At 49.7% G+C, this 23218-nt stretch overlaps 1 protein-coding gene across 3 annotated transcripts in view; it reads right to left on the bottom strand.

Annotated features, from left to right (window-relative positions):
* Syne3 (spectrin repeat containing nuclear envelope family member 3) overlaps positions 1-23218 on the bottom strand; it is an 81303-nt gene that overhangs the window by 57260 nt on the left and 825 nt on the right. Inside the window, exon 1 of one of the 3 annotated variants that reach the window (XM_027416471.2) lies at positions 22685-22830. The exons of the other annotated variants lie outside the window; for them this stretch is intronic. The gene's annotated coding sequence lies outside the window, so the exon portion shown is untranslated. Of the gene's footprint in view, positions 1-22684; positions 22831-23218 lie in introns of those variants that run through there. 3 annotated transcript variants of the gene reach the window in all.

Raw genomic sequence — 23218 nt, 5'->3', positions numbered from 1 at the left:
TTTACAGGAGGACTATATTAAATGCCTATATTTTACACTAAAGGTAGCTATGTGTACACACAAACACACACACACACACACACACACACACACACACACACACACACACACCACATATAACCTCTGAAGACCAACAGGCTAGGCCAGTGGCACCTACCCTCAAACCTCTCAGAAGCCTTTGGAAAAAGTCCTGCTGAATCACACTTATCCATCAGATTCTAAAATAGTGGGGCAGGGGCTGGAGAGATGACTCAGCAGTTAAGAGCACTGGCTGCTCTTCCAGAGGTCCTGAGTTAGATTCCCAGCACCCACATGGAGGCTCACAACCTTCTGTAAATCCAGTTCTGGGGAATCAGGTGCCCTCTCTGGCCTGTGGGCAATGAATGTCTCTGTGCATGTATGTATATACACAGATAAACATGCAGGCAAAATATTCATACACATAAAAAAAGGAGTGGCATAGAGACAGGAGAGACAGAGAATAAACATGAAGGTGTGTGAGCATGAGAGTGTGAGGCCATGAGCCTGTGTGCACATAAATTAGAGACCAGAGGTCAAGCTCTTCTTCAAAAGCCATCCACCTTGGGTTTTGCGAACAGGGTCTTACTGACCTGGAACTTGGTTGAGTTTTTTCCTTTTGTGTGTGTGTTTGGGCAGTGTAAGAGAGAGGGGGTGCGTGTATATGTTGGTGTACATGGAGGCTGGAGAAACCCTTGGCGTTGTCTCTTTGAAGCCACCCACCTTCGTTTTCATAGGCAAGGTCTCTCATTGGCCTGAAACTCTTCAAGTTGGCCAGACTGGCTAGCCCCAGAGGCCCGGTCTCCACCTGTCTCCCCCTCCCCCCTGCTGGAATTCCAAACATTTGCCTGGCTTCCCTGAGTCAATGTCTCTTTAGATGTCCATTTCTGACTAATGAGCATTTCAGGGACCAGGGCTCCGGGAAGACAGGGCTTATACCAGCTGTGTGTGCAGCTGTCCCTGCCATATATATGGGGTGAGGGGCTGCCAGACCTTGCCTGGATTGAGGAAGCATGGGCTAAGGATAGACATAGGAACTCAGTCACAGTCCACCCTGGCTCCCTGCACTCTGGCCTATACCGCCTGTCATCTCTCTTCCAGAACACAAAGCAGGCTTCCTCCTTGGGAGAAAGACAGAGCACAGCCAGGCTCCAAGTACTGTCTCCAAATTCTAATGGCTGTCACTATAGGAAGCTTCCAGTAGATTCTGTAGAATAATTAATAGTCCTGAGTGTTTTTCTCTGTCTTCCCAGAGGCACTGAAGATCACCTGAGGAGCTGGCTGCTCTCCAAGATGGCAGGACTCCCTGGTGTCACCTCCCTGTGGCCTGGACCTCACAGAACTCTTAAACTCTGGCTTTTGTTGCCTCTGCCTTCAACAAGTTGTTTCTCCCACCCCCAAGGAGCTCAGCACCTACTCTGAGGAAAAGGTACCAACATACTCCCACTTGGAAAATGTGGTTGGGGAGAGAGAAGGCCTTCACCAAGGGGGTACCACCCAGAGCCATTCTCACAATGTGGGAAGAAGGGAACCCTGGGAAAGCAGATCTTCCTGCCCACACCTCAACAGGGAACATAGAGCTCACATGACCAATAATTGCAGAAGGAATAGCCCAGGGCCTGCCTGGGCTGGGAGGACAGTTCACCAGTCCCTGCCCTGGGCTTCCCCCATAAAGACCTGACTCAGCAAGGTGGGGTCACCCAGGAAGTCACATCCTGTCCCCACAGATGTCCAACCCCAGCATCCCTACGCTCATCACTCACTCTTCTCACTGGTACTATTTGGTCCCGGGAATTGAGGCACATGCCAAGCCAGCACTGGCCCAATCCCCAGTAACTCTGTCGCCTCGGGCAGGATTTTTACCCACATAAGAAGAAAGTCCCAGAATCCACTAGACCTGCTGGGCCAGCTAGCCACTTCCTGGGCCTCTCCCATGAAACCTGTACCTCCTCAAAGGACTGTGTACCATAGTGGCCATGGACCCTGCACCAAATTGGGCCTCCAGATATAACAGTTCACTTGTCTTCTCCCCACACCCCACCCCACACCCCTGCCCATCACTCCTTATTTTCCAAGACAGGGTCTTGCTATGGGCTCAAACTCCTGGACTCAACTTCTTGAGTATCTGACACTACAGACATATGTCACCATGTCAGCCTCATATTACTGATCTTTTTTTTCCCGGGAGGCTCTCTTTTTTTTTAAGATTTTATTTATTTATTATGTATACAACATTCTGCTTCCATGTATATCTGCACATCAGAAGAGGGCACCAGATCTCATAATGGATGGTTGTGAGCCACCATGTGGTGGCTGGGAATTGAACTCAGTCAGTGCTCTTAACCTCTGGGCCATCTCTCCAGCCCCCTTACCGAATTTTTTTTTACACCTGTGATCCAGTAGAACCTTCCTGGGCTTCTGAGCTTGTAAACTCCACCATGCACTGCCCAAACTTCTCACCATCCACACTCCTTAGCGTGCTAGTGCCAGGCACTGGCTAAGGGCCATGAGGATGAGGAGCTGAGTGATGGGGAGAAGGTAGCCAAGAGGAACCTGCTCCAGGTCCAGGGGTGCTGCTTGCCAACTCTCTGAATAAGTGACTCTCTGAGGACAAAACCTGTCACTCTGAATCAAAGCCAAGAGGTGTAAAGCCAGTAAAACAAATAGACTCACCCAATGTGCATCAGGCAATCAGAGCTCGGAAAGGCATCTCTATAAGCTCTGTCCCACCCTCCTACAGGCCCCCAGCAGCTCTCTCTATAGGACCTGGACTGCCATGTAGTTTCTGAGGCCGTCACAAACAGCCTCAACACGGAAGATCAACAGCCTGCTACACAGGCCTCGGAGCTCTGAGCTTGTATGCCTGGGAGAATATAAACACACAAGGTCTTGCCCTGGCCTGCTCTGATTCAAACACCTGGAACAGCAAGTACTCAACAGAAACGTGTGGATGGAGAGATGATGAACCTGACAATGCACATGGGAGTCTTTCCCCTGTTGGCACTTAGCAGGTCTTCAAAATGTGCTTTCTGCTTATTTCATTCTTTGATAAACACTTTCAATCAGCTCAGGAAGCCCAAGAAAGGCCAGAAAGAGGAAGGAATGGACTTCAGATAATACTGCTTACCTCCAAGTAAGAGCTTTCTGTAGGCTACAGATGTGGACACAGGTCTCAGTGCAGGCACCGCCACCAATGAGCTCTGAAGCCCATTCTTTTCACAGCTAAAACAGGACCAGTGGCTGCCACCTGGCTTTCAGGTCCTTCCAGTGGGAAAGCTGCTAATAGGAGAAGGGGCACCTTGATCCCCTCAGGACATATTTCTAACAGACTCACTGGAAATACCGGAAATGCTTGCAGCCCCAAGTTTGAAGCACTAGCATTAACATCTTCTGTTCCGACCTTCTAAAGGCTAATTGTGCTAAGTTACCATGTTACAAGGCAACTTAGCCCTGGGCTGGAAAACCATCTGCAGGGTGGCCTTAAAACGCTGCATTAAATGCTACATTGTTCCACGCTACAACTCCAGCCATTGTCTACAGCACTCACAGTGCTCTAGGGGCAAATCCCCATGAGGAGGATGCTATAATTAGTTCTATCTTATGAATAAGGAAATGAGACATTAAGTAACCTGCTCACACGCCTGAAGAGCCAGTATGGAGGCTGGAGCGCTTTAGCTCTAGAAGTTTCCCACAACCACTTGCCTCAGCATCCAGCTGGTCAGTAGGTGGTCAGCTTGACCAACTGATGGGCAAGTAAAACCACAGTGGCTGCCGGAAAGCAGGTGGGAGAGTGTTTCCCAGAAGCCCACTTCATGTTGGTCTGTCTTGCTCCTTGGTTCCATCTGCCCACCCTTTAGCTCTGGTTCAGGGTTTACTAAGTGACCCTGTTAGTAGACACTCCTGTTGTCATCCTGCCTCTGAACCTGCATCCTTCAGTGCACAGGGCCAGCCAGAATGCCCGCTCCCCCTTACTGGTCCCAGGATTGCTTATCAGTCAACCTGTGTCTCCCACTCAATGCACAAAGCCACCACGCACTGGCACGGGAGAGCAGGCCTGCTGCTGTTTATAGTGGGCACTCACTGGCACTAACATTCTCTCACACAGCTAGGCTGGGACCACCCAGGATCTGATCGTGGTTCCAGGTTGCACACTGCGGGGTGGGTCTTGAGGGCACAATAAAGTTGCCGAAAAAAGCCAAGAGGAAAGTTCTGGGCAGATGCCTCAGTCTCTGCATGGCATATAGAAATCCTTTCTAGCTGGGCTGTTTGTCAGATATGAGCCTGGAGTTTAGCCAAAAGACTCACTCTGGGATCTTATTTCGAGATGGCTAGCCAAGGCTAGCTCCAGACCAGAGATAGCCCTGCTTCCATCTCCCAGAGTGCTGAGAGTACCGGTGGGCGACACACATCTAGCTTGCCAGGACCACAGAGCAGTGCAATGGTAGTAGAGCTATGGCCAGGATTCATCTTGGCATAAAAGAAACCTGGGCCTCTCTGGGGGGGAGAGGAGTGGTGCTCTATTTCTTCACAAAGACCTGCAGATAAAGATACAATCACATAGACAGATTCTTAGTTTCCATCAAGGGTGCCAAGAGCATTCATTGGAGAAAGAATGTTCTCAACAAAACATGTTGGACATTACAGACAACTCTATGCCCAAAGGCTTAAATGTAAGAGCTAGAAACAAAACGTAGTGAGGAAAATAAACTATAGCGCTTAGAGGGAGAAGAACCAGGTCAATGCAATGCAACGAGCCAGCCTGAACTACGTGAGGCTTTAACTCAAAGATATTAAAAACTGTGGGCCCTCAAGATGGCTTAGCAGGGCCAGGCATGATGGTACAAGCCTTTGATCCCAGTATTCCAGAGGCAGAAGCAGGTAGATCTCTGTGAGTTCAAGGCCAGCCTGGTCTACACAGTGAGTTCCAGGACAGCCAGGTGTATAAAGGGAGACCCAGTCTCAAAAAACAAAACAAACAAAAAGATGGCTCTGAAGGTAAAGACGTTTGCCACCAAATCTAACTCCAAGTTTGATCTCCAGAACCCACATAGTGAAAAGAGAGAACCATTTCTCACAGTTGTCTTCTGATATGCATGCCACAGATGAGTGTGAGCATACTACACACACACACACACACACACACACACACCACACACACCTCACACACAGTGTGTGTGTGGTGTGTTTGTATGTATGTATGTATGTAATATATATATATGTATGTATACATATGTATACATACATACATATGTAATATATATATATATATATATATTATATATATATATATATATAATCTCCCCAACTTCATGATCATCAGTGACCTACAATTGCCCTGACAAGATTCATCTCTGTATGTCAGAGGGGGATTCTACAGTTTGGATAAAATGTTACCAAGTTCCAGATACAACAGCAAGCTCTCCCACAACGGGCCAGCCTAGCTGTGTGTTCTGTGTGTTACTGCACGGACAAGCTCACTGACTTCCAGGGCTTGAATAAACCTCCACCTTCCAGATGGATAAACTAAGGCTCAGAGAGGACAGCTGTCTTCCCCAGATCAGACAGCCACTAAGATCCTGACTCGGAAATGGGCCCACGTGTGTCTGTTGCCAGCAACGGTGCCAAGCAGTGAATCGGTAACCCAAATGAGGAAGTGAGTCACAGGCATGGAGGGGGCTTCCTTTTTGAGTCAGAACAGGACTTCCCCTCACACCCAGACGACTGCAGAGATAGACGAGATGCAGCTTAGCCCCGTCGGGCTACCCCCTCCGTGTGAGCATCTGTCCCTAATGTGGGGACAAGCATGGCAGCATGCATGGCTTGGGCTCAGAGCCATCCTCATGCATTCCCAAAGTACATGGCTGCCAATGAGTCTACAGGGGCATTGGCCTGGCCTAGGATGGACATCCAAGTAACATTCTGCTCGGTCCTTCTCATCCCACATACACTGTATCCCTGAACCTCGGTGTGATGCCTCTCATCTTCCCATGGGTACCATGGTCAGCATCTTTTTCTCCCAAGCTTGGGAGATGGCAAGTTCATCTGATGACAAATCACATTTCAGCTCAGCACCCACTCAAGGCTGGTGGGCAAGAGATCACAGAGGTGAATAAGCAGGAACCTGCCACCCACCCCAACAGCAGAGTCCTCTCTCAGCCAACCCTGACAACCACCCAGCCTCTTCCCTCTACTGAGAAAACAATGTCCCTTCTGAGTACTCCTGACACCTGTGCCCCACTTCTCCAGTCTGAGGCATAGCCTTCAGGGGCCCACCACCAGAGTATAAATGTCCTTTAACAGTGCTCGCTAACGTCACTTTCCAAAATGGGTCATTGTCAGGCTCCTGAAAGGGCCACCAGGTGCCATGTACAGCTGCTACTCTAAGTAGTGTTTTGACATGTGTTTCTCTCCCAGGGAGAATGTCTAAAATTCTCATGAGCCTCCTTAAGGCTTCTGGCCCAGGAAGAACTAACATGTTTGCTACAATTATTACTCTAAAGGATCCAGAATGTTCCACAGGGGAGATGCCTTGAGCCCTCCTTAAGCTTTCCTGATTGCTGGACGGCCATGTTCACTGTATTCTGATTTCTCAGTCCAGCCGGATCCTGTGTGAAATTATCATTTGCTTCAGCATGGGTGAACCCCAGGGCCCTCAGGATGGGAAGCACACTTCTTTGTGGGCCAAGCCACTGGGGACCGCTAGGCACCTTCCTGATCAGCAGCCCACTTCTGGCTTTGGCCCTCTGTATAGCATGGGCCGTTTTAATCAACAAAAACACCATTTGTGGTCACTTGGGCTGAGTAGCCTGACTATCAAAGACTAGAGCTGAGCTAGATGTGGATGGTGTGGGCTGCTGGGTGGAGTAGAACAAACACCTGTGAGTCACAGCCTGAACTGTACACAGGATTTGTCCTGCACATGGGATTCTTCAAGGCCAATTTCCCCAGGACACCTCCCCACAACTGATCAGAGCCAGGCAGTCGAGCCAGCAGGCCTGGATTCAAGCCTGAGTTTAACACATTATCAGTCAATGGATGTCACGCCTCCAACTATGAAGTCAGTACTGTGACTGTGCTGACCGCCGGCCCCAAAGATTGATAGTGGTAAAATGTTTAAACCTGTGCCCCACTGGCACCAGTGGGTGCTGCATAAGTGTTTGTTAAATAATACATTCTCCAAATGACTGCGCCACTGAGAGGGGAAAGCTGGCGTGCAATAGCTTAGTTCAGCAAAAAACGAAAATGGCAAAGGAAAATATGTGGCATCCATCCCGTGGAATATTCTGGGCCGTTTGCCTTGAGAAACGTGATGACTAATATTGGGGCCGGGGCTGAAGAGAAGGGTGCTCCTGCACCAGCCAGCAAGCTTTCCTGGAAAGGGTTAGTAAATATACCCAGTGGCCACATGGTCTCTATCACTACTCAAACCTGCCTTGGGGGTGTGAAAGCAGCTGCAGATGACCCCCCCCCAGGAGCTGGCTCTGCTCCAACATCTGATTGACAAGAGCGGATGGTATCTGGTCAGTGGGCCACCCTACACATCCTACTTGTGTCAGACAACAATGGAGACCGAAACAAATGTGGAAAACAGAGCAAAGTAATCCTCAGCAGGCGTCCAGAGTGTAATCTGCCTCTGGTGTGCAAGCCTGCATGCCAGCACCAGGGGCATCCTCAGCCACGAAAGGAGACCAAGGCCACCGTGGACTATATGACACCTCGTCTCAAATAGTAACGATAGTAACAGTTAATTTCCTTAAAGCGATAGGAGCAGGAGGGATTTTGATCAATTTCAGATTATGTGCAGGTGTGTGTGTGTGTGAGTGTGTGTGTGTGTGTGAGAAAGAGACAGACAGACAGACAGACAGACAGAGAAAGAGAGAGGGAGAGAGAAAGAGAGAGAGGGAGAGAAAGAGAGAGGAAGGGAGGAAGGGAGGAAGGAACGAAGGAATGAAGGAAGAGAAACCCTTTAAGTTAACCAAGTGAGTGAGTTCAAGTTCCCTAGACTTCCAGCATAAGTTACAAAGTCATGTACAACATTCACCACCTGCTATCTAGAAACCAGATAGGCTTCCAAGTCCTTGGACTGACAACTAAATCTGGCTTCCTCATCTACTGGCTGCATGACCTCAGGGTATTGACCTCTCTGCTCCTTAATTTCCTTAGGTGTCAGGTGGGTAGCTTCCCTTTCAATACCCTGGGAAAATACCCTCCCTGGTTCTATTCGGGTCCTATAGAATAGCACAGAGCACTTGCCTGTACTTGGTTTCATAAAGAGGACTGTGGGAGGGTAGGGGACCTGAAAGGCTCCTGGCTGGGGTGGGGGAGGGTGCACCAGGGCACTTGCACTAGTTTCTCCAGAACCTTCCAGAGTGTGGGAATAAGGGGAGCCAGAGTCTTCAGAGGAACTAGCAGAGTCTAAGCGCGGACAGCCCCACGCAGGAAGCCCACGATGCTCAGTCAGGCCTCTCTCCTCCCCCCACCCTCTCACCCATTTCCCACCGCTGCCTTTCAACTTGGTAGTGGAGCCCCATGTAGCTCCCAGGTTCAGCCCACCTTGCCTCTGCGCCTATGGGCCCCTCCTTTTTCCCTGCCTCCCTAGTCCCCGTAAGCTGATGTCACTGCTTCCAGGAAGTCTGCCAAGTATCCAGAAGAGCTAGGTACCGAAACTCCTGGAATCCTCTTCCTACTCTTTAAATAGATAAGAAATCCACAGATAGGTACAGAGTGGTTAAGTAACCCAAGCAAGGTCACACAGCAAGTCATTCTGCTGCCTTGTCCTGCCCATAGTCCCCTGGGGGAGGGGCAGGCCTGAGTCTTCTGGGGAGCCACTTACTCCCCTCAAACCAGGCTAGGCCTTCTTCACCTTGGACCCCAAAGAGTGGGGTCCATCCCCAGACATGTGCCCTGGGCTTCACTTAGATAGGTGGTCAGCCTGATGTCTCCAAGCCCTGGCAGGTACATTCCAATTACAATCCCCACAGCCTGCCAGCTGTGACATGGCCCCATGGGAAATGAAGGCTCCCAGGAGATGGTGCTCTGCAGGCCTTGCTACAAGCTGGGTGACATGGCCCAAGGTGCAACCTCAGCAGAGTTGGGTAGAAGTGTGCCCTCCCCCAGGATCCTAGGGAGCGGGTTTGCCTCCCAAGCCTGACTGAATTGGCCTTGGCCTCAGTGGGGGCAGACCTTGTCCCTCCTCCTTCCCCTCCCCCTTCCCCTGCAGAGCCTTGTATTGGGTGAACTTCCAGTCAGACCCAAGGACCAAGGACAGGAACAGTGCTGCCTGCTGTGTGCAGAGCTGAGGTTTTACCTAGCACCCTCGCTCTCTTCAGCTAGAGAGAGCTGGAGGCTCTGCCTCCCCCTGGAGCAGCTGAGGGCACCCGCCTAAGATGGTGGGAAAGAATGGTCAGCATGTGAGCCTGGATCTTTACACCCTCTGGGGATGGGGTGCGCACACACACACACACACACACACACACACGCACACACACACACCATGCGCGCACACACACACACCTGACTTTCCAAACTATCTCCTCCCCTCCTCTCAGACAATGCTGGCTTTAACTGAGTTCCTGGAAGAAACTGACAGGCCACAGGCTTTGCATGAAAGGCAAATGCCATCCATGGTCCCCAAAGAGTTAAACTGCCACCACCTCTTGAGAGGATGCCTTCTTTTGGTCGCAAAGGAGGACCTCTTATACCTGGGTCTAAGCTTCTTGCTATTTCCCCTATACTCATTAAGCGGTTGGCAGAGGCTCTAGGTCTGACCACTTGTATTTATTTATCTACTTATTGAGTGTGTGTGCGGACACATGTGTGTATGATGGGGGAAGGGTGTGTGTGCCACAGCTCACATGTGGAGGTCAGAGGACAATTTTGTGGAGCCGGCTCTCTCTACTTCCCTGGGTCTGACAGCACTTGCCACCTGCTGTTACACTACTCTTTATTGGCTTGCCTACTGAACTACCAGGCTGTGTGCGCCCCAGGAGCTTCGAGTATGGCCTAAAACATTTGTAAATGATGACATGAAAGTGTAATATCAAAAAGGCAGACCCACACTTAGGGCTGGGGAGATAGCTAAGTCTTTACAGTACTCGACACACCAGAGTGAGGACTTGAGTTCCATGGTGGTGTGAATGAAAATGGCCCCCATAGGCTTATAGGGAGTGGCATTATTTGAAAGGATTAGGGCATGTGGCCTTGTTGGAGTAGGTGCGGCCTACTTGGAAGAAGTATGTCATGGGGGGGTGTTTAACACCCAAGCCAGTTCCAGTACCCCCTCTCTCTTCCTGCTGCCTGTCAATCCAGATGTACACCGTGTCTGCCTGCACACTGCCATGCTTCTTCCCATGACAATAATCTACTAAAGCTCTGGATGGAATTCAGCCCCAATTGAATGTTTTCCTTTATAAGAGTAGCTGTGGTCCTGGTGTCTCTTCAGAGCAACAGAAACCCTCACTGAGACAAGCACCATTCCCTAAATCCATGTAAAAGCTGGGGATGGCGACATTACCATAATCTCAGCGAGATGGGGAGGGAGAGACAGGATGGTCTCCTGACCAGGCAGCCTACTGGCAAGCTCTCCAGATCACTTAGAGAGCCTGTCTCAAAAACCAAGGTGGAATGTCACCCAAGACTGACATAAACTGACAGGCAGACACATAAATACATAGACCATAAATAAATAAATAAATAAATAAATAAATAAATAAATAAATAAATAAGGACATCTCTAGTTCCTTTTAGAATGTCAATTCTCACGCAACTACAGCTTTTCCAGTTGTGTTCATCGCTCAGTCCCGCTACCCAGGACAGTACCTGGCACACAAGGCACTGAAGAGAGAATGAAGGAATGGAGCCTTCTTCATTCTGTGGTGACAGTCTCTCAGTGCTTCCCTGCACCATGCTGGGGACCTCCTGCTGCTCGTGGTAAACAAAGGAGGCTGAGCCTGGTTTGGGGCAGAGTGGACTCTGTGAGGAGAGGACTCTGCCCAGGGGAGGAGAGACAGGGACAAGGTGGCTCCTTTGGAAGGACAGTGGAGGCGGTGGCTTGGGAAAAGGTGCAGACAGAGAAGGAGATCTGACATGCAAAGCATGAGTTAGCTTCCAGGTCATTTATCTCCAGCCAAGAGGGACTAAGGATGCCCCTGTAGCCCACACATGCCCACATTCACAGGGATAGTGATTAGCAAGTACAGGGTTCTGGATAGGCAGGGTTGGCCTCAGGACAATGAAGTTTCCAGCTTCTCAACAGACAGAGGGACAGGGCCTTTGAGACGTCTAGAGCATGGAGGCCCAAGGGAGAGGCAATACCCCTCACACCCATGCCCATTCAGAACAGCAGGGACGACCTGGGGTGATGTCCACCATCAGGGTGGCAGCAATGACCCTGAATGATCCACTGGTCCTGGTTTGGCGGCCACTTTTTTGGTACTGAGCTCAGATAAATATTCTCTCTGGGGCAAACTGAGGACAGCTGACCACCTACTTTCATCTTCAAGTCCCCTCCCTAGGTCCTCCCCCACCCTGCCCTCAGGCACTCACAGTGTCCTGCAGCCTGTGTGTGCTCTCAGAGGCAGCCAGGAGCCAAGCAGCTTCTCCTGGGGACCACAAGGGATGCTTTCACCAGAGACCTATTCCTGGGTGCTCCTATCCCCACACTGGACGTAGAAGGCCCTGGCTCAGTTCATCCTACTTCTAAAGACAGCTGCTTCTGATCAGTCATTGCCTCCTGAGCCAGAGTTTCATCTCCTGAGGCCTCCTCCCAGCCCAGCTTTGACATGCAGAGTGACACTGCCCGGCAAACACACACCCAGTGAACTGAGGGAGGACACTTTCACCTCCACACACACACACAAGGACAACCAAAGCTAGCAGAGCATGCTGCGCACACCTGAAACCCCAGCACTAGGGAGACTGAGGCAGGAGAAATGCCACAAGTTCAAGACCAGCCTGGGTTATAAAGCGATTACCAGGCCAAGGCTACACAGCAATAGCAAGACTTAAAAATAAATAAAATGACTTCATAAAAATTCAAAATTATCATCATAATATGAAGTAAAAAATTGATGGTGAATTTTAAAATAAAAAAATACCAAGGTTAAAGCTACTCATAGACTCATCTCCACTGTTGTTTGACAACACCTGGAGGACACCATTCTTGCAAATGGCCACTCCAGAACCCTGTTCTTTCCAGAACCTTCTTCCCTTGTCCAGAAGGGAAGAAAAACATAATCCTTCCCAAATGTTTGTTTGTAGGCTGGAGCCTCCGACCTGGAACTCTATGTGGAGCAGTCCCCTCAGTCTGGAGCCACCCCCTGCTGTGGGACTTGGGGAGGCCCTTCAACAACAGGACAGAATTATGAGAGCTCGCACCCCAGGGTAAAGAAGCTGATTAAATTAATCAGGTCAGCAAGCTCCCAGATCAATAGGCTGTAATCTCCTGCAGGGCCCAGCAAGGGCATTGTTCAGAAGGAGTTGGGTATTTGCTGGGTAAATGAACAAATGAGTTAACTACCCTCGGGTCATTAGTCAATCAGCAGACACAGCACTGAAATGTTACTTCAGACTGCTGTGGCTGGACAAGAATTCATGTCAATGCTCCTGTCTCAGCCTTCCTAACTACAGGGATTACAGGTATGAACCACATCCTATCCTGGCAACCAGCTGGGCCACCTCCTGACCCAGGGCTCCTGAATGACCAGTTTGTCCATGAGCCAGTGAGGTCCTGGGCACCTGTGGACACCGAAGTCCTGTAATATAGTCACCAAGTTTATAGGGCAATGGTGACTCCAGGAAAAGATCCTGAGGACCAGGATCTCAGAATGCTGGAGAAGAGGCAAACACATCGTACTGAGAAAATTCTCCACACCAGCCCCAGTCTGACTAAAGCCAGCCTAGGAAAGCCCTTTGTTAACCCACTGCCACTTATTGTATCCTAGTTCCCTGGAGAGTCCCGGGTTATCAGCACCTGAGGTGAGGGCCTTGGCCCCACCCTTCAGCCACTTGTATTCATGACAGGCCTGGACATACACACTTGGCCTCCCAGCACGGTGCAGGGTTTCTCTGCAAGGATGTCTCGAAGGAATGAATGAATGAACCTACCACAAAAAAGTATAGATTGTTCCTTCAGTCACTCCTAACTCAAGTTTACGTTGAAAGGAAACTTGTTATCTTTGCCTCAAATAGGGAAGCAGCATCAATGGCCTACTTATTACACAGCCTAAGAAAAAGTGGGCTGGCCGGGGGTTGGTGGCGCATGCCTTTAATCCCAGCACTCGGGAGGCAGAGGCAGGTGCATCTCTGTGAGTTTGAGACCAGCCTGATCTACAGAGCCAGTTCCAGGACAGCCTCCAAAACAATACAGAGAAACCCTGTCTTGAAAAACAAAACAAAACAAAAAAGTGGGCTGGATAGAAACAGGCTTGAATACCTCTTTCTGGATCGTGTCTCTAGTTTGCATGGAAACCTGCTTCTTGACAGAGGCTGAGGGGAGTGATGGAAAGAAGACAGATTTGTGCCACCCTGAGGTGTCCCAGGCTAATCCAGGGTTCTCAACTATCCCCACCCATCAGAATTGCCTGGGAGTGTTCAAAAGAAATGAAGAAGCAGCCTCACTTCCAGAGATTTCTAGTTCTACTGACCCACTAGCAACCAAGTGACCATGAAAAATATCCTACATTCAGGACTGTTAAAGGAAACAAAAAGGGCGAGAGATGTATGTAGCTCAGCAACTAGAATGCTTATCTAGCACACACACAGTCCTGAGCTCAATTCCCAGCACTTCCTATACCAAGTGTGGTGGTGGCACATTCTTGTAATCCCATCGCTCTGGAGGTGGCAGATCAGAAGTTCAAGGTCATCCTTGTCTATACATCTCGTGCTCTGAGCTGGTGATAACGAGTTTCTCTGTCAGTCATGTATTGTCCTCGGCTTGGAGCTCTTCCCTTTCCTGAGTTCCACATTGAGAGCCAAGGTTGGAAATCAGACAGCAGGTCCCACTCACTGTGCTGGGTCCCACTTGACACTCCCCACACCCTGGTTAACTCCATAAGAGAAAAGGGCAACCTCAACTTAGGTTTGTAGCTTGCATCCTGTCACCTGAGCAGAGGACACACTCACCAGCAGCTGTGCCAGCTCAGCTCCCTGCAGGTGCCCTTGGTGGAGGAGGCAAAACTGCTCAGCTTCCAGCAGCCTGTCTCCCCACCTGGGAGCACTCAGGAAGAGGGGGGAGGAGTACCCTGAGAGGATGGATGTTCAGGGATCAGAGAAGGTGTGGCCAGCTCCTTGGACAGGTGAGTTAGCCCTATATAAGAAGATTATACGATGACAAAGATACACTGCAGGCGAGAAAAACAGGGTCCCACCAGGTCTGTCACACTGTACCACAGCCCAGGAATAGACAGAAACTGACTAAAAAGGAAGTGGGATTGACCTTTGAGAGATGATGTAAGGAATACTTTGCTCTGCAGGGTGGCCAAACAACCCAATGACCCCTGGCTTCCTGGGGTGGGGGAGGCTCACCACACAGACCCAGCAAGATGATGAAAGGAGGCCCTCTCTCCCCACTCTCCTGGAGGAGAGAGTTGAGGCCCAGTGAGACTGCTCTTGGATGAAATTCAAAGGGCCTGCCCATCAGCCAGAGGACTCTGAAGGTAAGGGGACCTGCCACCAAATCTAATGACCTGAGTTCCATTCTCTGGATTGTGTAGAAGGAGACAACAGTCTCCAGAGTTTCCTCTGCTCTTCCCTGCATGCTATAATATACAGACATGAGCTTGAAAAAAGTGTGCGTGTGCGTGCGTGTGTGTGTGTGTGTGTGTGTGTGTGTGTGTGTGTGTGTGTGTGTGAGAGAGAGAGAGAGAGAGAGAGAGAGAGAGAGAGAGAGCACCTAAAGGCTTTCCAGGCCCACCCAGCCCTCTGAGCTTCCCTTCCTCCAGGTTAACACCAACTAGGGGTGGCCTATGTTTAGAGCATTCTTTCTACCCACCAAACCATTCCCACAGAACAGGGACATGTCCCTGGCATCTTGCTACCCATTCCATCTAGGTCAAGGTCAAGTATGTTGATGGAATGCAGTTGTCCAGGGTATGTGGGTTACAGGGCGGAAGAGCCCAGATCCCAGCCACAAACACGTGTCCCTCTGGCTTCCAGACCACAGCCAGCATCTGCTAGGAGCTTCATGACTAACCTTGCTGCTTCCTGTGGGTGACAAACACAGGAACTCACTATCCTCCTTACTGAAGCCAAGACCTCACCCAGGAGTAGCCAGCCTGGGCATCTGAGTGGTTTTGCCCAGAGAGAAGAAACAGAAATAAGAGAGGCCTCCAGAGGGGTAAAAACTTTTTAAAAATCTATTTCTTAAAATCATGTCCAAGCAAAGTTGAGTTTGAAGTCCATAAATAGACAAGCTAGCAAATTTCACAATCAGGCTGGCTGCCCAGTGCTGGGTGAACGACCGGCCGTTTAACCTGGCAACTTCAACCAGCTCACGTGCTACCTACAACCTCCACCCTGTGGTTTCAATGGCTAACCAACAAGTTGCAAGTGGAGTTCTGGGGGAAAAGGGGAAGGAACAGGAAGGGTTCTCCAGGGTGGGGCTCTTGCTCTGGGGGACCTGTGGCATTCCTGGGTCAATGCATGGTCTTAGGGAAAGGGTTTCCTCTGAGGAATGGCTTGGCATAAGGAGAGACCCTGAAGCTACAGAGGAGCTGCCCGACTGGAAGGTTGAAGTCTAGGTAGGTTTGCCCTCCACTTTCACAATCAAGCCTTGATGCCTGGATCCCAGGACCTGAATTCAACTCCTAACCCCATTGACACCTGAAGATGACAAGGGCAGGTTACTTAACTCTCTGTCAAGCAGAGTTATGGCAGCACACCTCTCTGAATTGCTGTGGGACGAGGAGAAGGAGAGGTAAAGAACACTGTGCAATGCTGGCCCACAGCAAGTGCCCACTAGAGGCTGGTCGTCACGCAGACTGGGCAGAGAATCTCCTATATGGCCCAGGCCATCCATCACTGCAATCGTAGGCATAGTCGGCTCTCGGCTTCTACAGCCAAGGATGCAACCAGACAGACAGAAAATACTTGCATCTGTCTTGAGTGACTTGTTTTTTATTCTTCCCTAAATAATATAGCCTAGGAACTAGTTACATGGCATCTACCTTATGTAATCTAAAGACAGTTTCAAGTGCATGAGAGCCAGTGTGATGGCTCATACTATAATCCCAGCCTTAGGGAAACTGAGGCAGGAGGATTACAGTGAATTCCAGGTCAGTCCAAGCTATACATTAAGAGCTGGGTATAGTGCTGCTTGCCTGTAATTCTAGCACTTGAAGGCTGAGGCAGAATTTCAAGTGTTAGACAGGACTGGATTATAGATAGAGACCCTGTCTAAGAACAAACAGAAGCACACTAAAAAGAAGGCGGGGGGGGATGTATGTAGCAAGTATAAATTATGTAAAGACATATTTATAGAAGGATCTGAGTGTCATCGATTTGGTGTCTGTGATAGTTACTCTTTATTGTCCACGTGACTGGATGTAGAATCACTATGGAAACAAACCTCTAGGTTAGTTAGGAAGGTGTTCCCAGAAAGGTTTACCTGAGGAGGGAAGACATCATGAGGACGAGCAGCAGCACTCATGGGCTGGGGTCCTGGGCTGAATTAAAAGGTGAAAGGGAGAAGGCAAGTCACACCTTCCCTCCAATGATAGACTGTACCCTCCAAACCCAAGCGAAGATAAACCCTCCCTTCCTTAAGTCTTTGCCACAGGTGTTCTGGAACAATTCATCCAGTATCCTCGGGGTTTCTGGAACCGTCCCTCTGGAGATGCCTGGGGGAAACTATATACTGAGTAGTGAATCTGGTTGATGTGGGTCCCTGCCCTGTGTCACTCAACTTCTTGTAATGAACAGACAATAGACGCAGCTGCAGACCCAGAGCTCACATTTCAGACAGTGCTAAGTGCTGAGATGTCAGTGGCCCAGAGATAAGTCAGACCCTGCTGGTGAATGCTGGAAGGTGCTACTGTGTGGGCAGAAAGTTCTCTCAGGGGCTGGGACCAGGAGGGACCAGGTGCTGAGATCCAAATGGAAAGGCTGGGGCAGGGGCTCCCAGCGAAGGAGAGGAGCTGGGTGTGATCCACCAATGAGGTCAAGGCATTGTCAAAGTTGCAGTGAAGGCTGTCAGAGCTCCTGGAACAGACAGACCCCTAAGTGACAAGGGTCATGAGAGATGACAACAGGTGTCTCAACTTATCTTGGGTCTTTGCTCCAGAGCTCACTGAGGTTCTGAGTATCCTGGAAACATTAGGGTCTGCCCTGCCCACTTCACTCCTCAGCCTGGCGCATGTGTTCCCCTACCATTTGTCAGGTCTTATTTAGGCTGGAAAGCCTTTTGTCTAAGTCATAATTATAACTGCCTCTCTCTGGACTGCCAGTGAGCTGTGAAGATGAATGGGCTGCAGACAGGTGGGGAGCCAGACTTGAGAAGCCATTGATTAAATATCAATAGCAAAGAACAAGGGGCAGAAAACGGAAATCACCATCCGATGGAATCTTCTAGGAGGGGATGTCCACTAGACGGAGGAAGAGCGGGGGAAGGGCAATCTGCAGAAGAAACTTCTTGCCACAGGTGGTGAGGAGAGGGAAGTCAGAATGAATGTGGGGTTTCATGGGAGACCCAAAAGCATCCCCGGAGGAAAAAGGAGAGAAGCCTAAGAAATCTGTTCCTTTCTGGGTGGGTGGCACATGGTAGGGGCAGATCTCAGGCCCCCAGACACCTATTGTTGTAGGCTTCCAAGCGAGCACACTTCACAGAGGCCTAAGTAGAGCCTCCCCTCTTAAAGAGCAGGCTTTGAGAGTGGAGAAGGTCAGATGTCAGCTCCTCCCATCATGGAGGAAACAGGCTGCCTCAGTGAGTCAGCCTGCAGTATTATTCTAGTAAATGTTTCTTGGGAGGGGCTCAGCCATTTCAGATCTCACATAAAACTTGAGGCTTAATTGGAGTCCCACCACTCCCAGCTTGCTAATGATGGCTGGGGCCTAACCCAGTAAACCGACCTTCCCATCTTCACGTGGTCATGATGTCACACCAACATCAACAATGGCAAAATAGGGGAGGTGTGTGAGAGAGCATTGGGTGGGAGCTGGGAGGTTCATTCTTGACCCCCAAGGACCAGAAGACTTGAGCTGTCAGTCTTCTGGCTGGGGAGTTGGCTCAGTTTGTAAATTGCTTGACTTGCAAGCATGATGACCTGAATTTGATCCCTGGAACCCTCATTTTCAAAGAGATATGTGGTGGCACATACTTGTAACCCCAGTGCTGGGTGGGCAGCAGTCAGGAGGAACTCTGGGAGGAGGTAGAGACAGAAGGAACACTCCAGCTCCTTGGCCAGCCACACCAGCAACATCAGGCCAATCCCAGGTCAGTGAGATACCCTGTGTAAAAATCAAGGTGGCGAGCCAGGTGTTGGTGGCGCACACCTTTAATCCCAGCACTCAGGAAGCAGAGGCAGGCAGATCTCTGTGAGTTGGAGGCCAGTCTGGTCTCCAGAGCGAGTGCCAGGATAGGCTCCAAAGGCTACACAGAGAAACCCTGTCTCGAAAAATCAAAAAACAAAACAAAACAAAACAAAACAAAAAAAACCCCAAGGTGGCCAGCTCCTGAGGAACAATTTCCCAGGTTGATTTCTGGCCCCTCCCTGCATGTGCGTGCAAACACACACACACACACACACACACACACACACACACACACACACACACACAGGCAGAGCGAAGACAATTTTGTCTGCTTGTGGAGACTCAGTTTCCCTGTGTGTAAAATTACAGACTCTCAGTTTCCCTGTGTGTAAAATTACAGACTCAGAGGAGGTTATCCAGAACTCTGGGATTCTCTTGCTCTCCATTGCAACTGTGACTTCTAAGCACAAGCTGAACATCCCCAGTGTGAAAATCAGAAATGCTCCAAAATCCAGAACTCTGCAAGTACCACCATGATGCCACACCTGACCTCCTGAGTTCAAAACACAAGGGCACTAAGAATATCTTATGCATAAGGCACCTAGGAAACAGAAGCATGGGGTGCCTCTCCAGAGGGCAGGCAGGAAAAACACCTTCCGGTCAAAACAGAGAAGATTGCCAGAAATCTGAGGGTGTGCCAGATACACCCGGACAAAACCAGGCAGGCCTTGGATACACGCCCCCTCTGTCCTGCAGACATCGTGTCCTGTGCGTGGGGCAGTGTGGCCAGGCTGGGGCTGTCAGCTCAGAGAGTCCTGCAACATGACAGCTACAAGGACCCCGCCCATCTGTTTTCCACAAGGCCATTTCCCTGTGGCCTGCCAGGCAGGGCTGGCCAGACTTTCTGCTTCTCGGCAGTGAAAACAATGTGTTTATAGCCTAGCACATGAAAAAAACGAAAGAGCCACGTTTTCAGATCTCACCTCAGGCTCTCTTGTCCTAACCCTCACCTGCGGTAGGATTTGGAGGGAATCGTCCACCTCTGTGAATCTGTTGCCCCAGCAACAGCAAACAAGGACTGACCGTACCCAGGGCACTGTGCAGGCTGGGGATGAATTATCCAATAGGATGAGGAAGAACAGCAGCCTTAGAGGACTCGGAAACAAGACTCCAAGCCAAGCTCATGTACCGCCTTCGGTGAGGTTTCTGCTCACGAGTCACCTTGCACACTCTGGCTCTCCCCATGTCTTCAGTCAAATTAGTGTCATCTCAGGAGGACACCTGTGCCTCCCTGTCTGCCCTCAGGAGGAGGCTGAGATCTCAGGGTGTCAGGCTAGTGTGACAGGTGGTATTCCTATGAGAGTCATGCATAGGTGTGGCTAGCCATTGTGAACTGTCCTCTTTATGTACATATATATCCTATGTTGACCTTGGCCAGGCCACTTCTCTGGGTTGTTAAACCAGAAAACTGGACCAGATGACCTGAGGTCGCTCCCAGCTCAAAAATGTCACAATTTCATGATTTGGAAGGGTAATTAAGCCAGAACTTTAAGACATTCTGTGTTTTATTTTGAGATTCCCAGCTTTGCCATTGCCAGGACGAATGGAGAGGGAAATTTGTGTCCCCGAAATAAAGGGAACTCGTGTCACACAATGGGGCTTGTGTTTGTTTATTTAAACCCAGCCAGATGAATGTTTGAGTCCAATGAATAATTTTCTAAAAGACTCCGAACATGCTTATTATCAGCTTTCAATTTCTTTTATACTATGTAAGATTTGGTGTAACAGAGAATGTATCTCCTATTTGTAATGATGGGATATGAAAACATTTTTAAAATACAAGGGAATCGTTTGGATAAAATACTTTCAAGCAAGCCTAACAACCTGAGTTCCATTCCCCAGCCCCACAGGGTGGAAGGAAAGAGCCAAGTCCTGACCTCCACATGGGGCCATGGCATGCTTATGCATCTACATACAATAGAACAACTGTAATAAACATTCTGTATGCTTTTAAAATATACACACACGAGGCCTGTACTGGGTTGAAGAAAAAGGACAGAAATGAGTCCTACTGAGAAGGGAACAGGCTCATCTCTCACCAGTTACCCCCACAACAGCCGCCACACTGGTTTCACATTAACATCCCCAGGGCCTTTTTTTTTTTTCTTTTATACATCTCCTTAAACCAGATGTGGTTAGGCATGTGTACAACCCCAACACTGCAGAGCTGACATGAGGGGGACATGAGTTCAAGGCCTTCTCTGTCTACATATGGAGACCCTGTTTCTAAATAAACTTGGCCCAAGAATGCAGCTCAATTGGTGGAGTGCTTGCATAGCGTACAGGAAGCCCTGGCTTTGGTCTCCAGCATCATATAAACCAGGTGTAATAAATAACACATGCCTGTAATTCTAGCACAGAGGAGCTAGAGACAGGAAGATTAGGAGTTTGAGGTCCTCCCCGGCTATCTATCTACTCTAGGAGACCCTCTCTCTTCAAAAAAGAAAAAAAAAATGCTTCATTAGAATCAACACAAATGCTATACACATTTGAACATATAGAAATGCTCAGCCAATGATTAAAAAGTGATTTCCTTCCTAACTGCCAACATTCATCTAGTCCTGTCCCTTGTCACACCACAGTGGCATGTGATTTCCAGTTAAGTTAGCCCATCCCATAATTCCTAGGTGCATGTTCCTCATCCAACTCACCATCACCCTAGTGTTTTGAGCTTTCAGGTTTCCTCAGTGCCCTGGACTAAGAAGATGCTAGGATTCTACGGTTTGGCACCAGGCAGAGTGGGGTTCCAGTGACACTGTGTCATAAAGGCAGTAAAAGACAAGCAAGAGCAAGGACTGGGACTTCGGCCTCTGGTCAGCCCTGCCCCTCTAGGTTCCTCAGAGCATTGCCCTTGACTTATCTTATCGTCTCAGCTACCAGGAAAGCAGTGACGTCACTTTAGAGATGAAATCAGGGTTCCAGATTTTGAGACCTGTCCCCATCTGTTTCCTAGCCACACAGATTCAGGCATGGTCACTAGGCCCAAAGCTAAGAATCCGGAGGTTGAGAGGTGCTGCAACCCTTATTTCTGTTTGCTCTTCCTGGGTCCTGTCTCAGTACCAAAAATATATTGATGCTATGGGAGGGGGCGTGTTCACAATCCATGCTTTCACCTTTTTTCCAACAGGGACTTGATGATCACTGGGGACCCGCCTGATGTTCAGTTTTTCCAGTGACTAACACACAACAATTGTCCTTGGATTGTCCAAGACGGGGTGTGTAAAGTAATGAACAGCACTGAGTCAAAAGTCTGGAGTTCAAATCCCAGACCAGGCACACAGCCAGTGAATAGCACTATCAGTCCCTTTATTTGTAGTTGCCAACAATGGTGTCCTTGCCTCCCGCCAGGAACACAAGAAGTGAACAACAGAATACACTAATCCTAAAACCCCACAGCCACAGCTGAATGCCCTATCAGCTCTCTCTGATCACCCTCCTCCCAGAGTCAAGGACAAGCTTCCAATAATGAGAGGACCCTAGAGGAGTGACCCAGAGCAAGGACTGTTTGACAGCTTTGGGGAAATCAAGGCAGAAAGGAATGAGGCAGAGCAGGGACCTCAGGTATCCTGATCAACACCCCCCCCCCACCAAACCACAAACCACTCACCTTTGCTATATATCCATACCGGAGGAAACACTATCTCACCTGCTGCCCATAATGCCTCAATAACACAGGCACTGTGGGGAGCTGGGGTGCCCCCATTTCTGAAACTGACAAGTAAAACAACTAGCCAGAGGCCATATATTTAGGTGAGGCCAAAGTGGCCATCTGATTGGGCCACTCCCCTACCCCATCCCTTACAGCAAGATGACACAGGAGGCCAGAGGCTTCTGGGCTTAAGGATTCCAGGGTCCTTTGGAGGCAATGCCCCCCCTGCCATGTCATGCCTTCCAGAGTGGCCACACCAGGATCCCCCAACAACCATAGGTCTATCATAGGCAAAGGGGCTGCCCAGGCAAGGCTGGGTCCATATAGTCACTCCAAAACATGCAAACCCCCCATGGAGGGAGGACAGTTGTTCCCATGGAGACAGAACAGCTCTGCCACACCCTAAGGTCTTCTCAGGACTGACAGGACAAATGATCCTGGGTTCTCATCCCTCCCTCAGTGGCTCCAGAAATAAGGCCTCCTGGCACATACCTACACAGCCACCCCCAGAGGGGCCTCTTTGGCTCCCAGGGAGCAGCTTGGCTCAGCTGTAACTGTCCAGTAGGCTGGGGAAATCTGCGAGCGAGCTCACGTGTGTTGGAGAATCCCTCTGGGGCACAGTTCATAGGAAACTCAGCAAAACAGCCCGTTGGCACAGACGCACCCTCCTCCCTCCCAGCCCCTGACCCTTGTGAGCTGTTGGCTCTCCCTCCCTCTCCCCCTATTTCCCCAGCAAAAGGCAAAGAAAGCTATAAGCCCTTTCTTTAGTAGAGCCAAGTACCCAAGCAACATGGATCCTGGCTGAGCCGCCTTATGCAAGTCACGCCCCCTTTCTCGACTTGTTTCTTCTTTTCTGGTTAGATGAAAGGGGCCGTCCAGTTAGGCTGCAGGGCCAATGCAACACACAGTTCCCCGACGAGAAGACGAGTCTCTTTTTCCCACCCATGAGGTATGGGGTGTGCCCCCCTTAGCACTAAAGCCATCCACAAGCAACCTTGGCTATCCATTCTAGAAAGAAGCCATTCC

The sequence above is a fragment of the Cricetulus griseus genome, chromosome 5 (assembly GCF_003668045.3).
Source record: "Cricetulus griseus strain 17A/GY chromosome 5, alternate assembly CriGri-PICRH-1.0, whole genome shotgun sequence".
In the NCBI taxonomy this organism is placed as follows: Eukaryota; Metazoa; Chordata; class Mammalia; order Rodentia; family Cricetidae; genus Cricetulus; species Cricetulus griseus.
Note: the sequence above shows the minus strand (reverse complement) of the source record. Positions and strands in the feature narration are given on the sequence as shown.